Consider the following 14607-nt stretch of genomic DNA (forward strand, 5'->3'; position numbering starts at 1 on the left):
TGCAAGGGACCTACGTTTGTCTTCACTAATCTTTTTCTCTTCACATATCTATAGAAGCTTTTGCAGTCAGTTTTTATGTTCCCTGCAAGCTTACTCTCATACTCTATTTTCCCCCTCCTAATTAAACCCTTTGTCCTCCTCTGCTGAATTCTAAATTTCTCCCAGTCCTCAGGTTTGCTGCTTTTTCTGGCCAATTTATATGCCTCTTCCTTGGATTTAACACTATCCTTAATTTCCCTTGTTAGCCAAGGTTGAGCTACCTCGTTTTATTTTTACTCCACACAGGGATGTACAATTTTTGAAGTTCGTCCATGTGATCTTAATGGGTTGACAATGGCAAACATTTAAAGTATCATTTGCCAGTCTATTTTAGCCAATTCATGTCTCACACCATCGAAGTTACCTTTCCTTAAGTTCAGGACCCTAGTCTCCGAATTAACTGTGTCACTCTCCATCTTAATAAAGAATTCTACCATATTATGGTCACTCTTCCCCAAGGGGCCTCACACAACAAGATTGCTAATTAGTCCTTTCTCATTACACATCACCCAGTCTAGGAATGGCCAGCCGTCTAGTTGATTCCTCGACATCTTGGTCTATAAACCATCCCTAATACACTCCAGGAAATCCTCCTCCACCGTATTGCTACTAGTTTGGTTAGCCCAATCTATATGTAGATTAAAGTTGCCCATGATAACTGCTGTACCTTTATTACACAGATCCCTAATTTCTTGTTTGAAGCTGCCCCCAACCTCACTACTACTGTTTCATTGTCTGTACACAACTCCAACTAGTATTTTCTGCCCTTTGGTATTCTGCAGCTCCACCCATACAGGTTCCACATCATCCAAGCTAATGTCCTTCCTTACTATTGCGTTAATTTCCTCTTTAACCAGCAACGCTATCTCACCTCCTTTTCCTTCCTGTCAATCCTTCCTGAATGTTGAATACCCTTGGATGTTGAGTTCCCAGCCTTGGTCACCCAGGAGCCATGCTTCCGTGATGCCAATTATATCAAATTCATTAATTGCTGCCAGTGCAGTTAATTAGTCCACCATATTATGAATACTCCTCGCATTGAGGCACAGAGCCTTCAGGCTTGTCTTTTTAATACACTCTGCCCCTTTAGAATTTTGCTGTAATGTGGCCCTTTTTGATTTTTGCCTGCATAGGTTCCCATCCCCCTGCCATATTAGTTTAACACCTCCCCAACAACACTGGCAAACACTCCCCCTAGGACATTGGTTCCGGTCCTGCCCAGGTGCAGAACCTCCGGTTTGTACTGGTCCCACCTCCCCCAGAACCGGTTCCAATATCCCAGGAAATTGAATCCCTCCCTTCTGCACCACTACTCAAGCCAGGTATTCATCTGAGCTATCCTGCGATTCCTACTGTGACTAGTACGTGGCACTGGTAGCAATCCTGAGATTACTACCTTTGAGGTCCTACTTTTTAATTTAACTCCTAGCTCCCTAAATTATCCTTGTAGGACCTCATCCTGTTTTTTACCTATTTCGTTGGTACCTATATGCACCGCAACAACTGGCTTTTCATCCTCCCCCTCCAAAATGTCCTGCAACCGCCTCGAGATATCCTTGACCCTTGCACCAGTGAGGCAACATACCATCCTGGAGTCTCGATTGCGGCCGCAGAAATGTCTATCTATTCCCCTTACAATAGAATCCCCTACCACTATAGCTCTCCCACTCTTTTTCCTGCCTTCCTGTGCAGCAGAGCCACCCACAGTGCCATGGACTTGGCTGCTGCTGCCCTCCCCTGATGAGTCACCCCCCCCAGCAGTACCCCCAAACGGTGTATCTGGTTTGGAGGGGGATGACCGCAGGGGACCCCTTTCACTACCTTCCTTCCACTGCTCTTCCTGTTGGTCTCCCATTCCCTATCTGTCTGTGTAACCTTTATCTGCGGTAAGACCAACTCACTAAACGTGCTATTCACAGCATCCTCAGCATCACGGATGCTCCAGAGTGAATCCACCTGCAGCTCCGGTGCCGCAATGCGGTCTGTCAGGAGCTACAGCAGGACACACTCCCGCACATATAGTCATCAGGGACACTGGAAGCATCCCTGAGTTCCCACATAGCACAGGAGGAGCATGACACATGTCCGAGCTCTCCTGCCTCTCATGACTTAACCCCTAGATTAACTTAATTTAGCAACAACAATGATAAAGGTTACCTACTGATAAAGGAAAAGAAGAAGAAAAACTACTCACCAATCACCAGCCAATCACTTACCCCCTTGGCTGTGACGTCACCTTTCAATTTCTTTTTACTTCTTTGTTTACTTTCTGCCCCGCATCTGCACCAGCTAGCCTCCTCTTCGACTCCCAGACTCCCGCTGCTCGAACTCCCGCCTCTCGAATTGCCGGGCCTTTTATAGGCCTCTCCGACAACTCCCCGGACTCCCGCTGCTCGAACTGTTACGCGTTTCAAGCTCTGCTTGATGGTTTGGACTGCCCGTTCCACTTGACCATTGGGTGCGGGCTTGAAAGGGGCTGACCTGACATGCTTAATGCCATTGTGGTGTTCATGAATTCCGAGCTGGTGAAACATGGTCCATTGTCACTAACAAGGACATCGGGCAAACCATGGGTGGCGAGCATGGCCGTGAGGCTTTCAATGGTGGCAATGGACGTACATGATGACATTATTATACATTCAATCCATTTTGAGTAAGCGTCCACTGCTGCTAGAAAGATCTTTCCTAGAAAAGGGCCAGCAAAACCTACGTGGACGCTGGACCACGGTTTGGAGGGCCATGACGACAGGCTCAGTGGGGCCTCCCTGGGTGTGTTGCTCAACTGTGAACAAGTGTTGCATTGGTGTACGCATGCAACAATGCCAGGCCACCAAATGTGCGACCTGGCGATAGCCTTCATTATGACTATGCCTGGGTGGGTAGTGTGTAGGTCATGTATAAACGTTTCCTTGCCTTTTTTTGACAAAACCACGCAATTCCCCCATAGGAGACAATCTGAATGGATGGACAATTCATCCTTACATTGGAGGAACGGCTTAATTTCATCTTGCATTTCCCCAGGAACTGCCGACCAGCTCCCATTTAAGATACAGCTTTTTACTAGTGATAGCATGGGGTCCTGGCTAGTCCAGGTCCTGATGGGTGACCCCTCGCTCTCAAAAGCATCCATTACCAGAAGCAAGTCTGCGGGTTGAGCCATTTCCATCTCGGTGGTGGGCAATGGCAACCGACTGAGGGCGTCAGCGCAGTTCTCAGTGTCTGGTCTGTGGCAGATTACAGTCATACGATGACAATGTTGGTGTCCTTTGGATGTGGGACGAAGCATTGGTGTTGATACCTTTGCTTTCTGAGAGCAGTGAAGTAAGTGGTTTGTGGTCGGTTTCGAGCTCGAACTGGAGACCAAATAGATATTGGTGCATTTTCTTAACCCCGTATACACATGCTAACGCTTCTTTCTCAACCATACTCTAGGCTCTTTCAGCCTTGGATAAACTTCTGGACGCATGTGCAACCGGTTGCAGTTTGCCTGACACATTTGTTTGCTGTAACACACAACCGACCCTGTATGACGACGCATCACAAGCCAGTACTAAACGTTTACATGGGTCATACAATACAAGTAACTTGTTGGCGCATAGCAGGTTTCTGGCCTTATTAAAGGCTATCTCTTGAGATTTACCCCAAACCCAATCATCACCCTTGTGTAGCAACAAATGCAAGGGTTCCAGCAAAGTGCTCAACACCGGTAAAAAGTTAACAAAATAGTTGAGTCCCAGGAACGAACGCAGCTCCGTCACATTCTGTGGTCTGGGTGCATTCTTGATGGCCTCCATCTTGGGGTCCGTGGGTCTGATGCCGTCTGCCGCAATCTTTCTCCCCAGAAATTCGACCTCTGGCACCAGGAACACACACTTGGAGCGTTTTAGCCTGAATCCCACTCTGTCCAGTCGCTTTAGAACCTCTTCCAGGTTGTGCAAGTGTTCGGTGGTGTTGCGACCAGTGATCAAGATGTCGTTTTAGAACACCACGGTGCATGGAACCGATTTCAGCAGACTTTCCATGTTCCTCTGGAAGGTGGTTGCAGCCGAGCGAATCCCAAAGGGGCATCTGTGGTACATGAACAGTCCTTTGTGTGTGTTGATGCCGTCAATTTCTTTGACAGTTCAACCAGTTCCTGTGTCATGTAAGCAGAGGTTAGATCTAGCTTGATGAATAACTTTCCCCCTGCTAGCGTTGCGAATAGGTCCTCTGCTTTAGGTAGTGGGTACTGGTCCTGTAACGAGACTCGGTTGATCGTTACCTTGTAGTCACCGCAGATTTGATCGTCCTATTGCTCTTTAGCACCGGCACGATTGGACTGGCCCACTCGTTGAACTCGACTGTCGATATGATTCCCTCTCGTTGAAGTCTGTCCAGTTTGATCTCGACTTTCTCTCGCATCATATATGGGACTGCTCAGGCCTTGTGATGAATGGGCCATGCCTCAGGATCAAGATGGATCTGCACCTAGGCACCTGTGAAGTTGCCGATGCCTGGCTCAAATAACGACGGCAATTTGTTTAGCACCTGGACGTACGGGGCTTCATCCACTGAAGACAGTGTTTTGATGTGGTCCCAGTTCCATCGGATCTTTCTTAGCTAGCTTCTGCCGAACAGCGTTGAGCCATCGCATGGTACAATCCATAGTGGTAAATTATGTACCATTCCGTCGTAAAATATTTTCACTGCCGCACTGCCGATAACAGGTATGAGTTCTTTGTTGTAAGTGCGCCGTGTTGTGTGAATTGGGCTCAGTTTTGGCCTCTGTTCCTTGTTGCCCCACAGTTTCTCAAAAGCCGTCTGGCTCATGACTGATTGACTCGCCCCAGTATCCAATTCCATGGAGACTGGAATACCGTTAAGTTTAACTTTGAACATTATCGAAGGGTTTTTGGTGGTGAAGGTGTGTACCCCATACACTTCTTCTTCATCCTCAGGTTGAGTTGCCTCTCCTGCTCGTTCAGCGTGATCCGCACTGGATCGGTCGTCCTCTGCTGACTCTGCCACGTGGTGAGTCAGAGGTTGTTTGCACATTTGCTGGAGGTGCCCCATTGTTCCACAGCCCTTGCACACATAGTGCTTGAATCAACATTGATGGGCTCTATGACTGCCCCCACAGCACCAGCATGGTGTTAATGGATACGCATTCACACCCCACAGCGGCCTCTGAGTCACCCTAGGCCTGGCCTCTGCGGTCGTGTAGGCCCTACCATATACAGTTCTGCATGCTGAAGGCATTATTTTATGCACAGTACTTGCTGGAAAGCTTCGATGCTGTGAAGATATCTGTTTCGTGTTGTCGCTCGTGGATATGCAAGCCTGGGCTATCGTGATGGTCTTGCTCAGATCTAGGGATTTGGCAGACAGCAGTTTGCGAAGAATGACCTTGTGGCCAATTCCAAGCACGAAAAAGTCCCGCAACATTTCCCCCAACGATTCTGCAAATTCGTACTGTCCTGCAAGGCTTAGGTTGGCGGCAAAGCTCGCCACGTTCTGGCCCTCGGAGCGATGGTGCGTGCAAAAGCGATACCTGGCCATGAAGATGCTCTCCTTCGGCTTGAGGTGTTCCCAAACCAACGTACACAGCTCTGTGTAAGTTTTGTCCGTTGGTTTGACTGGTGCCAGCAGATTTTTGACAAGGCCATATATCGAAGACCCAATACGGTGAGGAGAATCGCCCTGTGCTTGACCACCGTCTCAGCCGTGTCCAGCTCGTTGGCCATGAAGTACTGGTCGAGACACTCAACGAAGGCATCCCAATCATCACCCTCAACAAATCTCTTAAGAATACTAACTGCAGCCATTACCGCGTGAAAGTTCGTGATCTGTAACTCGTCGCCAGTTGTTAAGTTCAGAATAACTCCACGAGACTGGGTTGTAAGCTCAAACCATTGTGGCCTTGGTCTCTTTAATGTAACTCCAAAGTGAGGCAGCAGCATGGTGGATTGCCTTTTATACCTGCTTGCCCCAGGGTGCACAGGTGACCCTTAGGTCTCCCACAGGTGTGCCCCCTAGTGGCAAGTCTTACACATTGGTGAGGTTTGCATACATAACAGTGACCATCTTATATTTATGGTCATCAACCTGAAACGTTAACTCTGTTTCTCTCTCCACAGATGCTGTCTGACCTGCTGAGTATTTCCGGCATTTTCTGCTTTTAGTTCAGATTTCCAGCTTCCGCAGTATTTTGCTTTTGTTTTATTCATGGCCGCCAGTTTTGGTCTCCCCACAAGTGGAAACATTTTCACCCTTTCATAATCTTGAAGACCTCGATCAGGTCACCCCTTCCCCCTCTCCCATCCTCCCTCCCTCTTGCTTTACATTTAGAAATAAAAAGCAAATAAAACTGGAAATTAAATCTGAAATAAAACATAAGCTGTGAGGAAGACATAGAGTCTGCAAAGGGATATAAACAGGTTAAGTGAATGGGCAAGAAGGTGGCAGATGAAGTATAATGTGGGAAAATGTGAAGTTATTCACATTGGTAGGGTGAATAGAAAAACAGAATATTTTTTAAAGTGGTGACAAACTATTAAATGTTGGTGTTCAGAGGAATGTGTGTGGCCTTGTACACAAAACACAGAAAGTTAACATGCAGGTGCAGCAAGCAATAGGATGGCAATTGGTATGTTGGCTTTTATTGCAAGTAGGCTGGAGTACAAGAATAAGAAAGTCTTGCTTGCAATTGTACAGGGCTCTGAGTCCACACCTGGAGTAGCGTGTACAGTTTTCTTCTCCTTATCTGAGAAAAGACATACATGCCTGAGAGGCGGTGCAATTAAGGTTCACTAGATTGATTCCTGAGATGAGGGGGCTTTCGTATGAGAAAAAATTGAGTAGAATGGGCCTATACTCTTGAGTTTAGAAGAATGAGAGGTGATCTCATTGAAACATATAAGATTCTGAGCGATCTTGATAGGGTAGATGCTGAGAGTCTGTGTCTCCTGGCTGGAGAATCTAGAACTAGGGGGCTTTGTCTCAGGCTAAGGGGTCGGCTATTTAGGACTGAGATGAGGAGACATTTCTTTACTCAGAGGGTTGTGAATCTTTGGAATTCTCTACCCCATGGAGCTGGGGATGCTCATCCACTTGCCTGGATGAGTGAAGTTCCAACAACACTCAGGAAGCCCGACACCATCCAGGACAAAGCAGCCTGCTTGATTGGTACCCCCATCAACATTCACTTCCTACTGCACCGGCACACCATGGCTGCAGTGTGTACCATCTACAAGATGCACTAACTCTCCAAGGCTTCTTCGACAGCACATCCCAAACCCGTGGCTTATACCATTGTAATGATGAAAGCGATAGCCAGATCTCATTTGTGGTGGCCCGGTATCGATGCAGACTTAAGAGTCCTGCGTGCACAAATGTAATGCATGTTCCCAGTTAAGCTATGCATCTAGGGAGGCGCCACTAAGTTTATGGTCTTGGCCCTCCAAACCATGGTCTAGGGTTCATGTTGACTATGCAGGCCTATTCTTGGGAAAAATGTTTTTAATGATTGTAGATGTGTACTCCAAATGGATAATGTCGGCAAGCACGTCCGCTGCCACCATTGAAAGCCTACGGGCCATGTTTGCCACGCACAGCCTGGCCTGCCTGATGTCCTTGTAAGTGACAATGGGCCATGCTTTACCAGTGCCAAATTCAAGGAATTCATGACCCGCAATGGGGTTAAACATGTCACGTTTGCCCCGTTTAAGCCAGCGTCCAATGGCCAAGCAGAACGAGCAGTTCAAACAGTCAAGCAGAGCCTGAAAAGGGTAACTGAAGGCTCACTGCAGACTCGCTTATCCTAAATCCTGCTTCTTTAACGTACAAGACCCCACTCGCTCACCGGGGTCCCTCTCGCTGAACTGCTCATGAAAAGGGCACTTATACAAGGCTCTCATTAGTCCACCCTGATCTACATGAACAGGTAGAGAGCAGGCGGCTTCAACAAAGTAAATACCATGATCGCGCAAATGTGTCAAGCGAAATTGAAGTAAATGATCCTGTATTTGTGTTGAACTATGGACAAGATCTCAAGTGGATTGCTGGCACTGTTTTGGCCAAAGAGGGGAGTAGGGTGTTTGTGGTCAAACTTGCAAATGGACTCACCTGCAGAAAACACTTGGACCAAGCCAAACTCAGACTTACGGACTATCCAGAACACCCCACTGTAAGGTTGCAAAATTCGTGGGAAAACCCCTCCAGTGTTTGGACTCATTGAAAAGAAAATTTGATTTGGAACTATCAGCCAGAAAGTTTGGGATCCTAAAATGCACATGGAAGAAACTACGAATTTTAACAAAATTTGGGATTTTAAAAGGCATATTTGATTCGTGTGTAAAGGACTGCAAAACTAAAGGGACAACTAGCCTCTAAAGAAGCCAGTCTCTAGGTATTGAAGCTAAACAAATTGTCTGGAGAATTGTGTAAACTCAAAAACCCTTCTCCCCAGGAAACAATAACATAGCAACAATCAACCCAGAGATAGCCAGCCATAGCTCTAAGCAGGAAACCCATCCAGCGCATACATAATGTTAATGGCCAATCCAGCCCACATGGAAAACCCAGATCTAGGCAGACAACGCAAATACCAAAACTAATTTTCTCGATTGAGAAACGAATTCGACAGATCGACACATCCGAAACGAGTTATCATTAATAAGCCCGCCAAAATATGACAAAAATATCAAGCCCGCCAAAATTAAGACAAGGAATCGGGGCTGATTCGGCGCGCAGATTAGAATGACTCCCAAAGTATAACTGAGGCCCTGTTTTACGAGTTAGGGAGAAGCAGCCTTAATGAGCCTTCCAGAGAGCTTGCTACACAGCCTTCTACGCAGCTCTTCTGAACATCAGCATCTTTAGCCTTGACGACACTCCTGGGCCACACTGCCCTGCTACCGAAGAAAAAGGAAGAACATCGTCAAGGCAGAGAAAAGCTGTTCCCAGTGACTTCGGACATCACCATCACGACAGCAACTGACCACAGCCAACGTGGTAACATCAAAAAACACCGCGATCGACAAATTCTAAGAACAAAACTTCTCAAGAAGAAACCGAAGATTCGAAAGTTTGCACTCTACAATCTGTTGCTAGCTACCAACAGGTGAAACATTACCTAAAAGAGCTTTAAAACCTACTGCTAATGGAAGGAAGTGTGTACTCACCACATAAAATCCAATATGCGCCCTACCGCCTCAGCGGACACCACCCAACTGAAGACTAAGAAGTCTTCCACGACGTTCAGGTACGGCAAGCAGAACCTACAAAGTTCAGCGAACCCCGAAACCACGAATCACCGGTAACTGACAATAAGAGGATTGGTGAGCATTATCCCTGTTTGCCCCAGAGTTCAACCTAGTCAGAATTAGGCACTGGGAGGTGGGAGGTGTATTATTTTCCATAGTAACCCCTTTTGAACGTGTGATAAAGTGTTCTTTATTCTAGTGATTACAAGTTTTGACATTGTATTTTCTTTTCCTTAATAAAATTAAAGTTTCTTGCACCAAAACCAGTTGTCTCTTGCACTTTATCACATCCCCAAATAAATCCAAAGTCTAGAACCCAGGGAGTGGGAGCGATTCGAACCACTCAGAAGGTCAGAAGTGAACCTGACCCCGAGACCAACCCCTACACCACAAAAGACTCGACCTTTTTCGACCCTCCAACACACACACATGGCAACCGACCCAGCGGTTGACCACGAAGCAGAACCCTTCACCCGCAGCAGCCCAGCAAGGCTCACCACCTCCAGCTGTCCAGCAAGGCCAGCTGCGCAGCAGCCCAGCGAAGGCCCAACAAACGACTCACCAACATCAGCATTTGCACTGAGACGATCAACCAGGGAAAGGAAGGCCCCAGATCGACTCACATTGTAAATAGTTATACTATTGACTTGGGGGGGGGGGGGGCGGGGAGTGTTGTTATGTATGTAAACCTGTAATTACCATGTCTAACCACCAGAGGGCTTATCCCCTGGAGTCTCAAGGGATCCCACAATCCCTTGGAAGCACCTGTATATAAGGAGGCCTCACAGGCTGGAGAGGCACTCTGAGATCTGCAATAAAGGACGACAGTTACACTTACTTTGAGCTTGCAGTATCTATCCTGACTCTTTATCCAAGACATAACATTTACCATTCTTTTGCCTTCCGACTTTCTTGCCACAATCCCAGGCTTAAATCCTGCTTGGATAAGTCCATAGCTACTCTCTATCAGCATGCTCTGAAGTGTCCATCAAGGCACTCATCACTGCCTCTTTAGGATCAACAACCCCAACTACCCTGAACTTCCCACCCAGCGAGCCTACCAGGAGTTAATTTCGCCAACTTCCTTCCTATCACACCCACCTCTCCCACCACTGACCCCTTAGGCCCTGCCACAATCACTGCCCCTATCTGTATCTGCCTCCAGAATATCCATTCATTTGTGCACAAGGCCCTTATTTATTGTGGATGATTGCATTGACATCATAACGTTGACAAAACTTGGATCATGGGTGACGCCATCTTGCCCCTTACTGAAACATCCCCATCTGGCTATACTGTCCCCCACCTGTCATGCCAAAACTCTCTAGCTTTATGTCCTCCATTTGCCACAATACTTCTTCAGCTGTCAATCTACTCAACCATTCCGTCACTTCCACCTTTAATGCCTTCATTCCCACTATCATCTTTACTCTCTCCCACGCTGGTCGTTCCCCTGGTACAGTCCCCACCTTCGTTCATGCAAGTCCAAGAAGTGCAGATGCCCTCCGCACCGCTCCTCCTTTAATATCCTCCTTAAAACCCTCTTCTTTGACCAAGCTTTTACTCATCCCCTTCTAATTTCTGCTCCTTTGGCTCGCTGTCAATTTTTGCCTGATTACGCTCCTATGAAGCGCCTTGGATGTTTCCTTCTGTAAAAAGTGCTATATAAATGCAAGTTGTTGTTGTGCTATGCCTGCTCTCCTCACAGATGCTGAGAGAGATGTCGAATGTTTCCAGCATTTTCTGTTTTGATTGCTCTTTCACTTGCGTTAGCTCTGACTGGAGATCTGGGAGTCGGTCACTGCCAGAAATGATTACAGTTGTTCATGTGGTTGTTGACCAGCACTGCCCAATAAGATTTTACAGATAGATGCCTAAAGAAAAAACAGACAGGCACCACCATCTCGTTCGAGCTAATGTTCGAGAATGCATGTGATTGCAGTATCTCTTGCAGAAATGAACAATATCAATTCCAATTGCATACTTAATTAGGAAGCCTATGCCACGCGGACCTGCTCTAGTCTGGAGATGAGGGGCGGGGGGTAGGGGGAGCAAGATAGATAATGAGGCAAGCCCTTACATAATGCTGCTTACGGTGGGTATCTCTCATTTCCCCTATTGTAAATTCAGCAAGTGCCTTCCTCAGGTAAAATCAGGAGCTCGCCCTGTGAGGAATCACTCAATCCCCTTTCACTGAAATGAGCCTGGGTTCTTCGGCGAGCACGATCTCAAACGCAAGTGTTTGAAGTGGTAAGTGTTCATTTTACCTGACTTTGTGTTCTCCCGCAGAAGCAATTCAGGGTAGCTCCTTTGTCAAGTCTGTTGAGGTTCCAATTTCTGTTAATGTCAATGTGTGCTCCCAAAGTTTTTCTGGCTGGAAATCAATGTAAATACATCCTGCTGTCAGCTGCATGTATAACGTTTCTTGAAAGACATATAAAATACTATGCAATCACAAATGGTAATGCAAACCTACCTCGTACAAAAGATATACACTCTTACAGGTTTAAGATGATTTGTACCACAGGCCAGACTGGAGATTGTCTTCCCATTTGTACTGTATGACAGATATTAACGATCATGTGCAATAGTGTGGATTTAATCAAAGAGATCTTTTTCAAATGTTAAAGGGTCTCATATTTCATCTTAAAAGCCAGTGTTACTGTAGCAAGGTGATGCATTATTTACAAGAGGAAGACATAATAATCAAATCTGCAACTTACGAGATTTTGTTTAAAAAATTGAAAAGGCTGCTTCACTGACTCGCTCTCTAGAAAATATTATGTTGACTGCATTGCAAACTTGCCCAGCAGCAGTGTTGGAAGCAGCTAGTTGCTGGCCCACAATTGCTCATTAGGTGACAATGCATTTGCCTCAGCTTGGTTAAAATTTTGTAGTCCCCTAAATGCATGCAGATGTATGCAGCTTCCCCATTAGTGTCAGGCACTTGGAGCAGCAGTGATTTAAGTTAAAACCTTCCACACTGAACAAATGGAACACAATGCCCAATTGGCTCTCGATGTCAAAACGACAGCTGCCAGGAAAAGTTTATTTTAATTAGAAGCAGCATTCATTTAGATTGTATGTTATAATTTCAAGCATTATCCGACGATTCTGCAAATTATTTACATAAAGATTATTTTTGGCATTCTTTTAGTAAACCCAGTGTAGTAATCCCACTTGTAGACCAAACAGATCGTTGGATTAGCTGACATATCTGATGGAAAGCACCAAATTATCCACCTATCTGAATTCCTGTTATTTCATTGTGTAATTTTATTTCAAAGCACTGCAAACTTCTGCACAGCTCAGTCAGCTCTGAATAATTGTGTTTCAAGCATGAATTCAATAAACCTAACACTTCATCTCAACAGAAATAGTCACCTCGTGTCAGGAGAGCTTCTATTCAATTTGCCACATTATACCATTTTCTTACGTCACACACATATTTTAATAAAAATGTTTTGAAGACAGAAAGAACTGGCATTTATATAACGCCTTTCGTGACTCCCAAAGTACATCACAGCCAATGAAGTACTTTTTGAAGTTTTATCACCGTGTTAATGTAGGGAAATGCAGCAGCCAATTTGTACACAGTAAGGTCCCACAAACAGCAATGAAAGAAATGATCACAGAATCTGTTAAATTAAAGAATAGGACTTGTTTTCATATAGTCTTTCACAACCTCAGGATGTCCTAAAGTGCTTTACAGCCAATTAAGTACTTTTAAAGTGTAGTCACTGTTGTAATGTAGGGAAACGCAGCAGGCAATTTGCACAAAGCAAGGTCCCAAAAACAGCAATCAAATTCACAACCAGATAATCTGTTTTAGTAATGTTGGTTGAGGGAATAAATATTGGCCAGGACATCGGGGTGAATTTCCCTGCTCTTCTACAAATAGTGCCATGGGATCTTTTACATCCAGCTAAGGGGGCAGGAGAACATCAGCCTAAAGACGTCACCTCCGACAGTTCAGCACTCTCTCAGTACTGCATTGAAGTGTCAGCCTAGATTGCATGCACATATCTCTGGAATGGGGTTTGAACCCATGACCTTTTGGCTCAGAGGCGAGAGTGCTATCCACTGAGCAAAACAACCTTTGAGTGAAATACACTTTTTCCCCAATAAATATGTCTGTGTTTTTAAAAAATTACAATTTAGGACGGTCTGCCAGTTGTTTAGAAGTGTGTTACACTTGCCTCCAATTGCTCTTTATATTGGGACTCTTGTACAGGTACAACGTACAACGTCTCGAATCTGGATGTCCGAAAACCGGAATAGTCAGAAAATCGGACATTTTTGAGGCAGCCAAGATGGCGACACCAGGCGGCGAGGGATGAGGAAACCGGTAAAAACTGGTACAAAATGCAGTGCCGGGGGGCCGCAGGCGGCGAGAATCGGCGGGCAGCGAGGAACGGAGGAGCATTGGGAATCAGCGGGTGGCAAGGAGCGGAAGATCAGCGGGCAGCGAGGAGCGCCAACAGCGAGGTTTGAAATCCGGAAAAATCCGAAAACTGGCACAGTCTCAGTCCCAAGGTTGCTGGATTTCGGATGCTGTACCTGTACTTGGTGTTGTGCCTGTATTGGATTTCGAGTGGTTTTTCTATTCATCCAACACATCTTGGCATGCAGAATATGTGCATCAAAATAACTATCAATTTAAAAGTTCACTCGTTTAGAAGTTAAAAACTTCTCGGACTGGGGGATACTGAAAATTGCAGCAATTTTCGTAATAATCACAGTTTTGGACGATTCCAAATGCGATAGTGGAGGAATTGAAATAATTCACGGCTCATAATGGGAAGATTTCTGGCTTGAAACCAGAATATTACAGCTGTTTACACCCAATTTGTACGGGAGAGATCAATTATTGTGTACTTTATGAAAAGAAAATATTTACTGTAGTTAGCTTAACTGAACTTGACCAGACTGTATATTTAGCAGAACAGACCAAGCCAGACTGACAAAAAATGTGCTGGATCGTTCAGGCGTAATTTATGTTAGCTTTGGAATATGTATCTAATTAATTACTGCTTCATCAACAGAAATTACACTGACGCATTTGAACAGCTTTCCTGAAATGCATTCAGAACTTCGACTTGACATTTTGTTCAGGTTAACATGTCTGTGCTCCCATGAACATGATTAGAAGATGTTAAACCGCACAGGATGTCGATGCATTGTGTGCGATGCATTGGTTTCTGTTTTCAAATCTTTTAAGATAAACTTGCGTGAAACAGGGAACGGAGCTGAACCGTAGTTTGAACACAGTCTGCAAAGGAAATCTTTTGCAGCTGCTTTCGTTGCAAACATCAGTCCCGTAAGT

The 14607-nt window shown here is 45.6% G+C and overlaps 1 long non-coding RNA gene across 1 annotated transcript in view; it reads right to left on the reverse strand.

Annotated features, from left to right (window-relative positions):
- Positions 1–11636: 11636 nt before the first annotated feature.
- The window catches only part of LOC139227099 (uncharacterized), a 144990-nt gene continuing 142019 nt past the window's right edge, over positions 11637–14607 (reverse strand). The window contains exon 3 of the long non-coding RNA XR_011587380.1: positions 11637–11655. This is a non-coding gene — a long non-coding RNA (uncharacterized lncRNA). The remainder of the gene's footprint in view (positions 11656–14607) is intronic.

The sequence above is a fragment of the Pristiophorus japonicus genome, chromosome 16 (genome assembly GCF_044704955.1).
Source record: "Pristiophorus japonicus isolate sPriJap1 chromosome 16, sPriJap1.hap1, whole genome shotgun sequence".
Lineage (NCBI taxonomy): Eukaryota > Metazoa > Chordata > Chondrichthyes > Pristiophoridae > Pristiophorus > Pristiophorus japonicus.